General features: G+C 54.7%; 1 pseudogene; it reads right to left on the bottom strand.

The window, feature by feature from the left end:
- Positions 1-8,448: 8,448 nt before the first annotated feature.
- On the bottom strand, positions 8,449-9,797 carry LOC142440484 (actin, cytoplasmic 2-like; annotated as a pseudogene).
- Positions 9,798-12,045: the final 2,248 nt, after the last annotated feature.

Here is a 12,045-nt window from a genome sequence, read left to right as displayed (position 1 = left end):
CCCTAGGCCAAACGGAGAAAAGTTGGGAGCAGTGGCCCTGGGCCTCTGGGGTAGTGTCATGGCGTACTCCTGTCCCCCCTTCCACCGCTTCCAGCCCCCTACCATGGTTCTGGAAGCAGTTCATTCTGGACCAGAGCCTGGGCCACAAGAGCCCCTGCCACCTCAGTCTGGGTTGAGTTGACCCAACTGCCCAATATGGCGGCCTCCCTTGGATGGCTTTCTTCATCTCTGGAGCTCTCTACTCACTCATTCTTGTATATTTGTTCATTAGACACCACCGCCGCCCCAACAGCCCTGAAAACCAGTCGGGGGCAGTGATATCAATGCCCATGCCCACACTGCTGAGGGCAGGGCAACAACAGTTCAGAGAGCTACCTGCTGTATTGAGTCCCACAGGCAAGTGAGTGACCAGCGCAAGGACAGCCACTTCCGTCCACGCTCCCTCCCGCCCAGTCTTCCCTCTCAGCGTCCTCCAGCACGCAGGCCTTGCCTCACCACTCAGGGCTGTTTCCCCAGCAAGGCATTTGCCCAAACCCCACAGCCCTTCCACCCACGTGAAGGTGTCTTAGGAGTAGCGGGGAGGAAGCGGGCCTTTTCTCTCAGGAAGTTAAGCCATAATTACATTTTCCTCCCTTGCCAAATTGGGAACCTGCGTGCTCGCCAGGGCCGAGAAAAAATGCATCTCAACGTATAGCTGAATATGGGTGCCGGGTGTGTGTGTGTGTGTGTGTGTGTGTGTGTGTGTGTGTGTGTGTGTGTGGATCAAGAGAGGAGTACGTGTGCGTAAGAGAGAGGGGGCTGTGAAGGAGGGTGTGCGGGTTTCTGTGTGTGTGTGTGTGTGTGTGTGTGTGTAGGTGGGGGGAGAGTCCAAGGGAGAGAGCATGTGAGCCTCTTCATTAAGCATCAAATTGGCCCGTCCGTGCTGCACATCTTCCAATAGGAGCACTTGAGGCAAAGCTAAAAGAGTCATCTGTTTGGCTTCAGCAAAAGAAACGTCATCCTAGAAGCTTAGGCATATTCCCACAATGGGCTTTAATTATCAGAGAAGGTTGGCAATGCATTTGCATTTTAATTAAGATTAATGAGTCATGTATGATTCATTAGGCCTTTCCTCGCTGTTGACAGAGGGAAGGGTTGGCGCTTCGGAGGGAAGATGGTGCAGGGATCACCAGCCCCTGCTGCAGCTAGACATCGGGAGGACCCCAGGCCCGGCCCTCAGGGCCACTCACAGTGGCTGCTCCTTGCCTCTAGGGGCTGGAGGTACATCGTCTCTCCAAGAAAGAACCCACCAGGTGTGGTTCTCCCAAAGTCCTTCTGTGGGACGCTGATCAAGACACTATCTGTATTTGACATTCGATGGTTAAGTTAAGTTTCAGAAAGGCTTGCCGAAACAAAGGTAGGTGTGTGTGTGTGTGTGTGTGTGTGTGTGTGTGTGTGTGTGTGTGTGTGCGCGCGCTTGTGCACACAGCAGGACTTCAAAGAGCCTGTGTTCATGCGCAGGGTGGCCCCCAGGAGATGTCCTCCCAGGCAAGACTTGTGGAATACACCCCAGCACACCAGTGGGCTTCTACAGGTGGCATCCCCGTGAGTGTCGCAGCAGGGCTGTGGTCTCCTGGGTTTTCCCAAACAACTCTGGGTGGGTTCACAACCCCAACCTTTGGGCTAGCATCCGAGCCTGTGAACTGTTTGGCCCCCACCCAGGGAGCCAAGGAGCCAGGCGACCCGGACCACAGGCCTGTGGGGAGTGGCCTGAACAGGTGATAGAAGTGGCTGCTCCCGTAGGGGATGGGCGGGCCGGCCGCAGCAAACTCGTCCGTCCGTGGGACTCATCAGAGCATGCCCCCAAGGACAGAGCGGCCTTCTGAGTCTCTGCTAGATGTCGGCCTCCCCAGCTGGTGTGTTCACGGAGGGAGGGCCAGGCTGGCATCTGTCTCGCTCCTGGGCATTGCTGCCACACTTCATGGGTGCCTGTAGCCCAGCAGTGCCTCCCAAGCTGCTGTCAACGAGGAAAGCCTGTTTGAACACGCCTCTTATCAAGGAAGCGAGGTCAGAGGTGGGCCAATGGGAGAATGCACACCATCCAGGTGGGAGACCCAGGTTCAGTTCCTGGCCAATGTTCTTCACGCGGTTTCACCGCTGCCCAAATGGAGGCTGGCATGTCGCTATGATGCTTGCTGGCACAGACTAGGAACTGGCGATCCACTTCTGCAGATTAGCCAATGGATCAATCGAAACCAGTCCGGACCAGGGCGTGCTTCATGTGTGAGGTTGCCCTGAGTCAGGGGTAGACTAGACAGCAGTCAACAAGGACTTATCAAAGAAGGTTTGGCTTGCCTCGGCGAGGGCGGTGGGGGGGGGGGGGGACAGAGTGTATATTAATAGTCCTTCCAAGTCAATGGAAGTGTCAGCACGCATCAACAGGAGCGGCCGCACACTTGATAAATAAAATACAATGCAAAGGGGCATTATAAGCTACTCAAAGATTCAGAATGAAGAACATTGCTGGTTTTTATGAATTAGAAAATAAGGGATTGGGGGGGGGCGGGGTAGAGGTTTTGTTTTGCTTTTTAAGGCCTGATGCTCATTCAATACCTCCCAGTGAGCGTGGACAATTACTGTGCAGACCAAACGCAGCTGGGCTGATACGAGACATGCGGGTCTTGGGATTTGGGAAGTATCTCCTTCTTCCCCTCCCAGGAAGGGTGGTCAGTGAGGCCCATCTGGGAACCCACACTGGGGACTGGCCCACCGCTCAGGCTTCTGAGTCCCTGACCCCCTTGTCTGGATGCAGGAGGAGAAGATGGAGGGCTGGGGGACCCCGAGGGCAAAGTGGGGAGCAGAACACTCCAGAAAATGGGAGGCAAGGAGTGTCTCTGGAGAACACTGTGGGGCTGGCAGGGCGGACATCTGGATGGTGGGAACAACCTGCAGTAAGAGGGTGGGAGGCTGAGCTCAGCTGGGATGAGGTCCGTTTCCAGACCTGATTCTGTAGCTCATCCTGTTCTGGGGGCTGGGACTTGGGCTCTCCTACCTTTCAGAAAGGTGATGCGTTTCTCTGAAAGCTGAAAGTCTTATGCTCAGAGCCCAACAAAGCCAGACAAGAGGGGGCATGAGTGTAAGGACACGGCCAGCTGGCGGGCAGCGTGGCTCTTCTTATCCACCGTGGGGCTGGAGGGCCAGGCTGCACTGCCCGTGAGCTCAGAGCCGCTGGGACCGACCCTGTCTGGGCTGAGGCTGCTTCGTGCTGTGCTGGGCAGCCTGGGAAACCAGGGCAGACCGGCTCTGGGGGCAGCAATGACCTTTCCTTCTCCGCCAACTGCACGATGGCAGGCAGCCAAGGGGGGTCCACTCAGAAAGCGGTCTGCCTTGGTTGGCTCTGCCTCTCACTCAGCCTCACCCCAGGAGAAGGAGAAAGAAGGGACAAACAGGACCAGCGGCCATGAGGCAAATGGACCAGGCTCATTGTCACCAAGTCCTTGGATGGTGCAAGTGGTCTACACACATGACTGTTAGCTGAAAGCTTAGAAGAGGTGCCTCAGAATAAAGGCCTGGCGATCTGCTTCCCCCCAAATGCTGATATCCACTCTCCATCATGCCACATCTTCCAGCTCGAGGCGGCTGAGCGGAGCCGGCCAGCCTCTTGCCCCAACAGCCTGGGTGTGCACTGACCTGTGGCTCTTTCTGCACCACAGGGGCCCCTCCATTGACTGCAGGGGGATCTCTCCAGGGCTTCCTCTAAACGGAAGGCCAGGGGTCTCTTTGCAGCAGCTGCCCCAGAGCCTCGACCATGAGGCAGCCAGTGGGAGCCGAGCTCCCTGCAACCCCAGACCCCAGGCCTCTCCTTGCCCACCGGCAGGATGCCAGACTTGAATCAGAATTCAGCCCCAGGGCATACTGCTCCTAGGAAGTTATGTGTCTCGACATTCACGCCACAGAAGGCCCCTGTTGGGTCTGTCCCCCTGGGTGAAGGGTTGTGCTTGCATTCCAGAACACAGTCCCTGCCAGCAGAGGTGAAAGAGCAGGAGTGGACAGACACACGTGGTAAGGGCGGGCTCCTGCTGCCACCCCTCATCCATTCTCCTCTGCTCCAGCCGCCCTCACCTTGCTCCAAGCAGGAAACTGGCAGGAGGACCCAAACCAGACCCTCTCTGTGGGACTAGGAGTTATATTACCCAAGGAATTGGCCCTTTGTTCTCCATTCCTACCAGGTAACCTCTAAACCAGTGGAATTTCCCAGGTGGCTCGGGGGCCTTTGTTATTAATGGAAGGCCTGACCATCCTGACAAACTTCAAATGCCAAGCCCATTGCCAGTGGGGCTCAAGGCGAGGCCCTGCGTTACAGAGAACTGTGCTCTGAGGGTTCTCTCGGATGAGATCTTCCCAGACTCCGATCCCCAGAGCTTCCTCCGCAGCACTCTGGGTGCGTGTTAGTGCCCAATCCTTAGGTCAGCAGTCAGACACAAGCCATCTTCACCACCCTGGGACCTCGATCACATCTGCAAGTCTGTGCTAGCCAGCTGACCAGGGAGCAGGGCTGGCCAGGCCAGAGGACATCGAGAGACCTGGCCTCTGGGAACAAGAGGAGCTGGAGACTGAGCTCATGCCTGCCAGCCTAATGGCAACCCCATGGAGACCCTGCACCCCCGGAGCACCATGGGTCCTGTTTGGTTAAGGACATGGACGCTTGGTGGGGGTGCCATGTCCTGACTCCACGGGGAGAGGACACGGAGACGCCACGCCTATGTGCCATCTGCCTGGCGCTAGTTCTGCTGTGCATCTCTGTTTGCCATAATAAAGCCTCACCTGCCAATGTTTTGCTCTTCCAAATTCATTCCGTGGGTCATGCTAATGAATTGCTGAACCCCAGAGAGGAGTGGGAACCCCTGGATTGATAGCCAGCTGGTGCTGGAGAACCCTATGTTATAGCTGGTGTCCAGAGCAGGAGGGAGTGAGAACCCTCAAATTTGTAGCCAGCAGGGCAGAGGGACGGTGGCCCGGGAAGCCCCAAATGTACAGCTGTGTCTGAAGTTGGGAGAGACTGCACATGCTGCCCGGACCGTCTGTGGCTTAAACCGACCTCTGGAGCTGGGCCACCTGGGGCCAAACTCCTTGTGGGTACATCATGGGGTCTCTCTGCTTCCTTATCTGGAAGATGGAGATAACAACAACCAGCAATACCTCGTGAGGCTCCCGGAGGAGGCCTAAGTGAGTTAATTCGAGCAAAATGTTTACAAGAGTGACTGCTAGCTGGAAGCCCCGGTGAAACCCTCAGCTGACTATTGAGAATGGTGATGTCAGATCCAATTGCTTTGAAATCTCGCATTTCTGGAAATGCCTTACTCTTTCCCCCATTTGATAGAGCATTTGGCTGAGCATAGAATTCTAGATAAGGAATATATATATATATATATATATATATATATATATATATATATATATTTCCATCAGTATTTTGAAAATTTTCCCATTTTCTTCCAGCTTCCAGCATTGCTATGGAGGAGTCGGCTGCCTGTCTGAAGCTGGATCTTTGAGGCTGCTGCCCTGTGTTTGTTCCGCTCTGAAGTATCAGAGTGGTTTGCCTTGGGGTGGGGGGGTATTTTTTTTTTCTTTACATAGTGGGCAGACCCTTGTCAATCTGGAAATTTTCTTGTAGTATATCTTTGGTAACTTCTTCCTTTTGGTTTCTTCCAAAGAAGAATCAATGCATTTGAATTGCGGTGCTGGCGAAGAATATTGAAAGTCCTGCTCAAAGGAAAGCAGGTCTGTCTTGGAAGATTGAATGAGAGGGCTCCTTAGAGGCAAGGGTGGCAAGACTCTGCCTTACATACTTTGGGTATCTTGTCAGCAGAGACCAGTCCCTGGTGAAGGGCATCATGCTTGAGGAAGAGAGAAAAAGAGGGAGACCTTCAATGAGATGGAGTAGCAAGGGGCTCAGACAGAAGCACAATGCTCAGGATGGCACAGAACCGGGCAGTGTCTTGTTCTGTTGGACATAGGGTTGCTATGGGCCAACACCGACTCGATGACACCTAACAACAACGTCAACAGAATTCCTAGTAAGAGCCCTAGTGACATCGTGGCTGTGTAGTGGGCTGCAATCAGCAAGGTCAGCGGTTCAAAACTACCAGCCAACAGCTCCTCGGGAGAAAGACTGGGCTTTCTACTCCTGCAATGAGTTTCAGTCTCAGAAACCCACAGGGGCAGTTCTACCCAGTGCTACAGGGTCACTTTGAGTCAGAATTAACATGATGGCAATAAGTTGCTTTTGTTTTGATTTTTAAGAACACATATTACCAAACATTATTTCTCTTGGATCGAGACTAATTTTTTTTCTCCCCACTCTCATATTCTACCCCTGATTTTCTGCTGTATGTTCTGAGATAGTTTCGTAATTCTACCTGTCCTCCCTTAGTTTACTGGTGAGTGTTTCATTTGAGCTCTTAGGGGGCAATCGCCCAGAGTCGCTCCTTTCTGAGGCCTGCTGCTGGTCTTTCTTGAGCCTCCATGTCTCTGGCAGGCCCGTGGACGCGGGGTCACGTTCCTGAGGCAGTCTCCTTGCCTCCAGGTGCCTACGTGCTCCTCCTCGGCTGATTTGTCTTTCATGGGAGGCCCCTCATGTGGCCGGCTACATCTGGCTTTGGCCCTGATTTTTTTAAAAAGCTATTTACAAAGCTAATAGGGTGGAGCTTATTGAGTAGAAGGCTTGCCACTTGTCAATTCACCAGAGCACCCTCAGCTGCCAGTGTCTACAGGTGTTTTCTCCTGGTTCGAAGCCACCACCCACTCCTCGGGAGAAAGGTGGTGCTTTCTGTTCTCTTAAGAAGTGGCAGTCTCAGAAGCCCACCAGAACAGTTCTGCCCTGTCCGGTAGGGTTGCTATGAGTCAGCACTGACTCACTGGAAGTGAATTGAATTTTAACAGAATGGAATCTTCCTGTTGCCCACCCGGATTTAAAGCCAGGGTCTCAGAAGGGAATGGGGGTGAAAATAACTCTAGGCCAGCAGTTCTCAAACTGTGGGTCGCGACCTCGTTGGGGGTTGAATGACGCTTTCATAGGGGTCGCCCAATTCATAACAGTAGCAAAGTGACAGTGATGAAGTAGCAACGAAAATAATTTTATGATTGGGGGTCACCCCAACACGAGGAACTGAATTCAAGGGTCGTGGCATCAGGAAGGTTGAGAACCACTAGGCCGTGCTGTTATTCAGCCTGTGTTCAGTGCAGGCGTGGCATTTGACCCTCGGTGGCTCTAAGGTCGAGGTATAAGGCCAAATGGTTTTCCCTCTGGATGTCCGCTCTGACTGTGACTTCCTGGAGGGTCATGCTCAGAAGCAGTTGGCACCGTGTCCAAGTTCAGCAGGGAAGAGTGCTGGGATCCACTGCTAATGTCTGCCAGGGCCCAGGTGGAGGAGCAGGCACGTTTCCTCTAGTGCACGGGCAGGGTTGGCTCTTGGCAGAGGTTGGCTCTTGCCCTTGTGTCTCACTAGCTGTATGCGTTGCTACCACACCCAATCCCGTGGCCGTCTGACGGCTCTCAGGTGCCTCTGACCAGCTCTTCTTACCACCTGCGATGTCCTGGCCTGAGATCTCTACAGTCCTGGCTCCCAGCACCACAGGAATGCTGACTCAATTGCCACTTTTTTTCATTTTTGGCTGTTCACTGCAGAACTTTAACTTCTTACACAATGTTGTGTGGCTGGGGCCTATTTACATGACCATAAAGAACCAAAATGACCGTAAAGAACCAAAATCTGTCATTTCAGAGTTGAGAATTTCAAACAGAAACAAACAAAACCAGAAAACCTTACTTAAATTGAATCTCCCAACTCAAAGCAAGTAAGAACCCCTAGAGGTCCAGTGGGCAAAGACCAGTCTGGTGCCAAGGCACAGACTCTTCCACGCTGGTAGGATGGCACCCAGCAAGGGCTGCCTGCTTCCAGTCTCCTGCTGGCCACACATGAGTGCCCTGCACAGACTGGCAGGCCTTCTCCACACCAGGCCACCCTCACCTTGGTCACCGAGTGACCCCCTCACCTGCCTGTGTATAAATCAAAGGTCCTGGCGGTGGCACTGCACAAAGGCACAGTGAATGGGCATAAAGGTCAAGATCGGCCACAGGTCCTACACTCTGTGCAACTGATAGAGATGTGGGCTTCGGGGACATTTCTTTTCAAAGACGTCGTCCAATTTGGGATTACCCATTGGGCTGCTAACCACACACAGTCAGCAATTCAGCTGCTCTGGAGGAAAGAGGAGGCTTTCAACTCCCGTAATGAGTTACTGTCTCCGAAGCCCACACGGGTAGCTCTACTCTGTCTTACAGGATCACCGTGAGTTGGACCACCAACGGCAGTGAGTCTGCAGGCCTGCCCTGCTCAGGAGCTTGGGTGGCAAGTGGCAGCCCCTGTGGGCAGCATGCTGAAAGGGCCAGACTCTTGGTCCCTGTGCTCACGGAGCCACCGTGGCTGGAAGGTGGACAGCGAGGCCAGGCAGGAGGCTCTGACCCACACGGAGTGCTTCTGTTCTCTATCTCCACTTCCTCAATCTCCTGCCTCCCGTCCGCCGTGCTGGGGTACTGGTGGTCCCGCTCCTTCCGGATATCCACGCCACACTGCATGTTGGGGTTGAAAGTGGTCTCGTGGCCCTCGCAGGACTTCGTGCCCAGGGAGGAGGGCTGAGAGAGCACTTTGGAGCAGCGGAAGTGCTCATTCCTGATGGTGGAGACATGGCAGTCGGCCACCAAGCAGAGCTTCTCATTGATGTCGCACTCAGCCACGGTGGACAAGCTGTAGCCTCGCTCTGTCAGGATGTTCATGAGGGAGGGAGTCAGTCAGGGCGTGGCCCCCAAGTCTGGAGGCAGGATGGCGTGGGGCAGGGCATACCCCTCGTCGATGAGAACAATGAATGTGACATTGCCCCTGGTGTGCACGTCAATGCCCATGGTGCGGCCAGAGGCATACAGGGACAGCACAGCCTAGATGGCCACGAACACGGCCAGAGTGTTAGAGATCTTAAACACGAGCTGGCTCAACTTCCAGCCCAGGGTGTTCCTCAGGGGGCCACATGCAGCTCGTGGTAGACAGCGTGGTACCGGATCTTCTCTACGCAGTCCCAGTTGGTGATGATGCCATGCTCTCTTGGGTACTGGGGCATCAGTATACTGTGCTCATTCTGGGCCTCGGCGCCCAAGTAGCTGTCCTTCTGACCCATGTCCACCATGACACCCTGGCCATGAATAGGACAGTGACACAGGCGTTGGCATCGCCAGCAAAGCCATTATCTATGACTAACGCCGTGTTTCTTCTTCCACCGTGATCAGAGAGAGTAGAGGGATCGCAATGCAGACTGTGAGGGATGCTTCCCTTCAAAACCATTTCTGATCCCCACCCCCACCCAAAACCAAACCAGACCATTTGCTGTCAAATAAATTCTGATTCACCTTGACCTGGTTTAAGGTTTCCAAGACTAAAAGCAGAGAGCCTCATCTTGCTACCCCAGAGCCATTGGTGGGTTTGAACCACCGACCCAGCAGTTAGCAGCCCAGCACCTAACCCACAGCACCACCAGGCTCCAGTCTGATCACACAGTCAAAGATTTCTATCCACTGCACTTCTTTTCCATGGTCTCCATGGCCCTTCTCCCCATCCAATGCCAACTTGTGCCTTACACAGTCACTATCCATCATTCTCCCTCCAGGGAGCTTCCAAAGGAAGGGGCTTCCCTGAATGGTTCACCATGGAGTCCCCATTGCCAAGGGCCGTGCCTGGTGTGTATCTGGTGTCTCCCGAGTCCTCCATTGGGGTAGTAGTGCCACGTAGCACCCTCTCCCCAAAGATCCTAGTGGATCCACAGCAATAGAGTAGCCGCCTCTTGCCCATGAACCTGCACCTCTGCTGTGTCAGCACTTCTCTGGCCTGTTCTCTGCGCTCTCTCATGGGGATCCCATTTCTGGGTCCTGCCCATCTCATGGCAGAGGGCAACCTCAAACACATCAGCACCGGGGCCTCTGCTGGCCTCACGTCCACTCGCTCACATCCCGCCAGCTAAAGCGAGTTGGTCCGGGAAAGGCACGGTAGAGCGATGTGGGAAGGGCACTCACCCCAGAGGGGCAGGAGAGAAGGCAATGATTTGCAATGCAATAAGGCAACGTAGCAGAGAGCCTGCTGAGGACCTACTGGGTGAATGGACACTGGTGTTATGAATGGAATGGCATTGCCCCAAATTTGTGTTGGAATCCAAGCCCCTGTATCTGCGGCTGTCAGACCCACGAGGCCTTCTTTGTTCTGTCAATGCGGCCAGTCTGGTCCAGGGTCTGTGTGTGCACTGTGCCCAGTTGCTTCTGGGGATAAAGAGCATCAGAGGGGCCCTAGTGGCCCCAGGGTGAAGCGCCTGGCTGGTAGCTGAAAGGTTGACAGTTCAAACTCACCAGCCACTTTCCTAGAGGAGAGATTTGGCCATCCGCTCCCAGAAAGACTTCAGCCTAGAAAACCCCACGGGGCAGGCAGTCCCACAGCCCTATGAGTTGCCATGGTTGCATGGTCGGGTATGAGTTGGGCTGCCAACTGCAAGTTCAGTGGTTGGAAACCGCCAGCTGCTCCTCGGGGGGAAGATGAGGCTTTCCAGTCCTGTAAAAGAAACCCACAGTCTCAGAAAACCACAGGGGCCATTCCACCATGCCCAAGAGGATGGCGATGGTTTAGAATCCACTTGAGGGAGACAATAACACAGACACAGAGACTGACGTACCCAAAGGCGGGGACACAGATGCCACACGGAAGTCTCCCAGGAACCAAGGGATGCCTGAGCAACAGAAACGGAAGCCTGGCTGTCCCCCCAAAGCCGACAGAGAAAGACTGCCCCTCCCTCCAGCCGGCCCCTAGAACTGTGAAGAAATACAGTCGTGTTCGCAAGAGTCATCCACTCGGGTCGTTTCTGCTGCGGCAATGCTGTGCACCCCACCAGCTGCTCTGGTGAGAGAAGAGACCACATGCTCTGCTCCCATACATATTACACTCGGAAAACCAAGCTCCCTGGCACGGAGTCAGTGCCAACTCAGGATCCTACGGGACAGGGTAGAACTGCCCCCGGGAGTTTTGGAGACGGTCAGTTTCCCAGAGTAGAAAGCTTCATCTTTCTCCCTCCGATTAGCTGGTGGTTTTCAAACGGCTGGCCATGCAGTTAGCAGGTCAATGTGTAAGTGATGACGAGGCTCCTGCCTAAGGATGGCAATCCCTATGAAGTCAATCCGGCCTGCCCTACAGGGTCATGGTGGGTTAGAATCAACTCTTGGGCACCCGACAAGAACAAGAAGGAAGCCAGTTAACAAGCGGAGACCTGGTACGAAGCCCGGGGGTCAAGGGGCGCGCTGCAGGATGTCTGGGTGTGAACGCACCTCAGTCGGCCCCAAGGCGTCTTCCTTTGGGCCCTGATTGGGTTGGGGAGAAACTAGGGGCAGACACACTTTGATTCCCTGACCCCAGTGGGTGGGAGTTGGCATCCCGTGTGGATTGCTTGCTTCAGACGGATTGAGTCACGAGGTCTTGTCTAGAGGTGTTAGGCTCCTCCAGGCTCCTTGGGGCCCAGCAGCTGAGCTGCCCTCCCCTGTCCCCTCCATGCCTGCGTGGCTTTTCAAGCCCCCTCCATTTGTAGGCACCGAGGCTGGCTGGCTGTGCAGGCAGGGCCTGGGGCTCTGCTGAGTCCCGTTACCCTCCTCTGCATGGTCTCACTACCTTGGCCATGGAGGCAGCGGACATGCAGCTTTCTCTTCTCCCTTGACATAGTCCAAACATCCGGGACCTGAGGCTAAAGTGCCAGGGTGAGGGCTTGGCAGTGTCACTCAGGACCAGGTGCCACAGAGAGGGCAGCCCAGCCCCCTGACCAGGAGGGGCTCTGGCTGCATGCAAGGGGCCCACCTCCCTGACCAGCGCCAGGGCTTTCGGGGAGGGCAGCGGGGCAGCCCCATGCAGATTCAGAAAGAGGAAGGACGTGTCCTTAGCATCGGCTGGGGCAGGGTGTCAGCAGATGTCAGCCCCAAGCCTTCCTCCT

This window comes from Tenrec ecaudatus, chromosome 2 (genome assembly GCF_050624435.1).
Source record: "Tenrec ecaudatus isolate mTenEca1 chromosome 2, mTenEca1.hap1, whole genome shotgun sequence".
Taxonomy (NCBI): domain Eukaryota; kingdom Metazoa; phylum Chordata; class Mammalia; order Afrosoricida; family Tenrecidae; genus Tenrec; species Tenrec ecaudatus.
The sequence above is the reverse complement of the archived record's forward strand: the minus strand, read 5'-3'. Positions and strand labels throughout refer to the sequence as shown.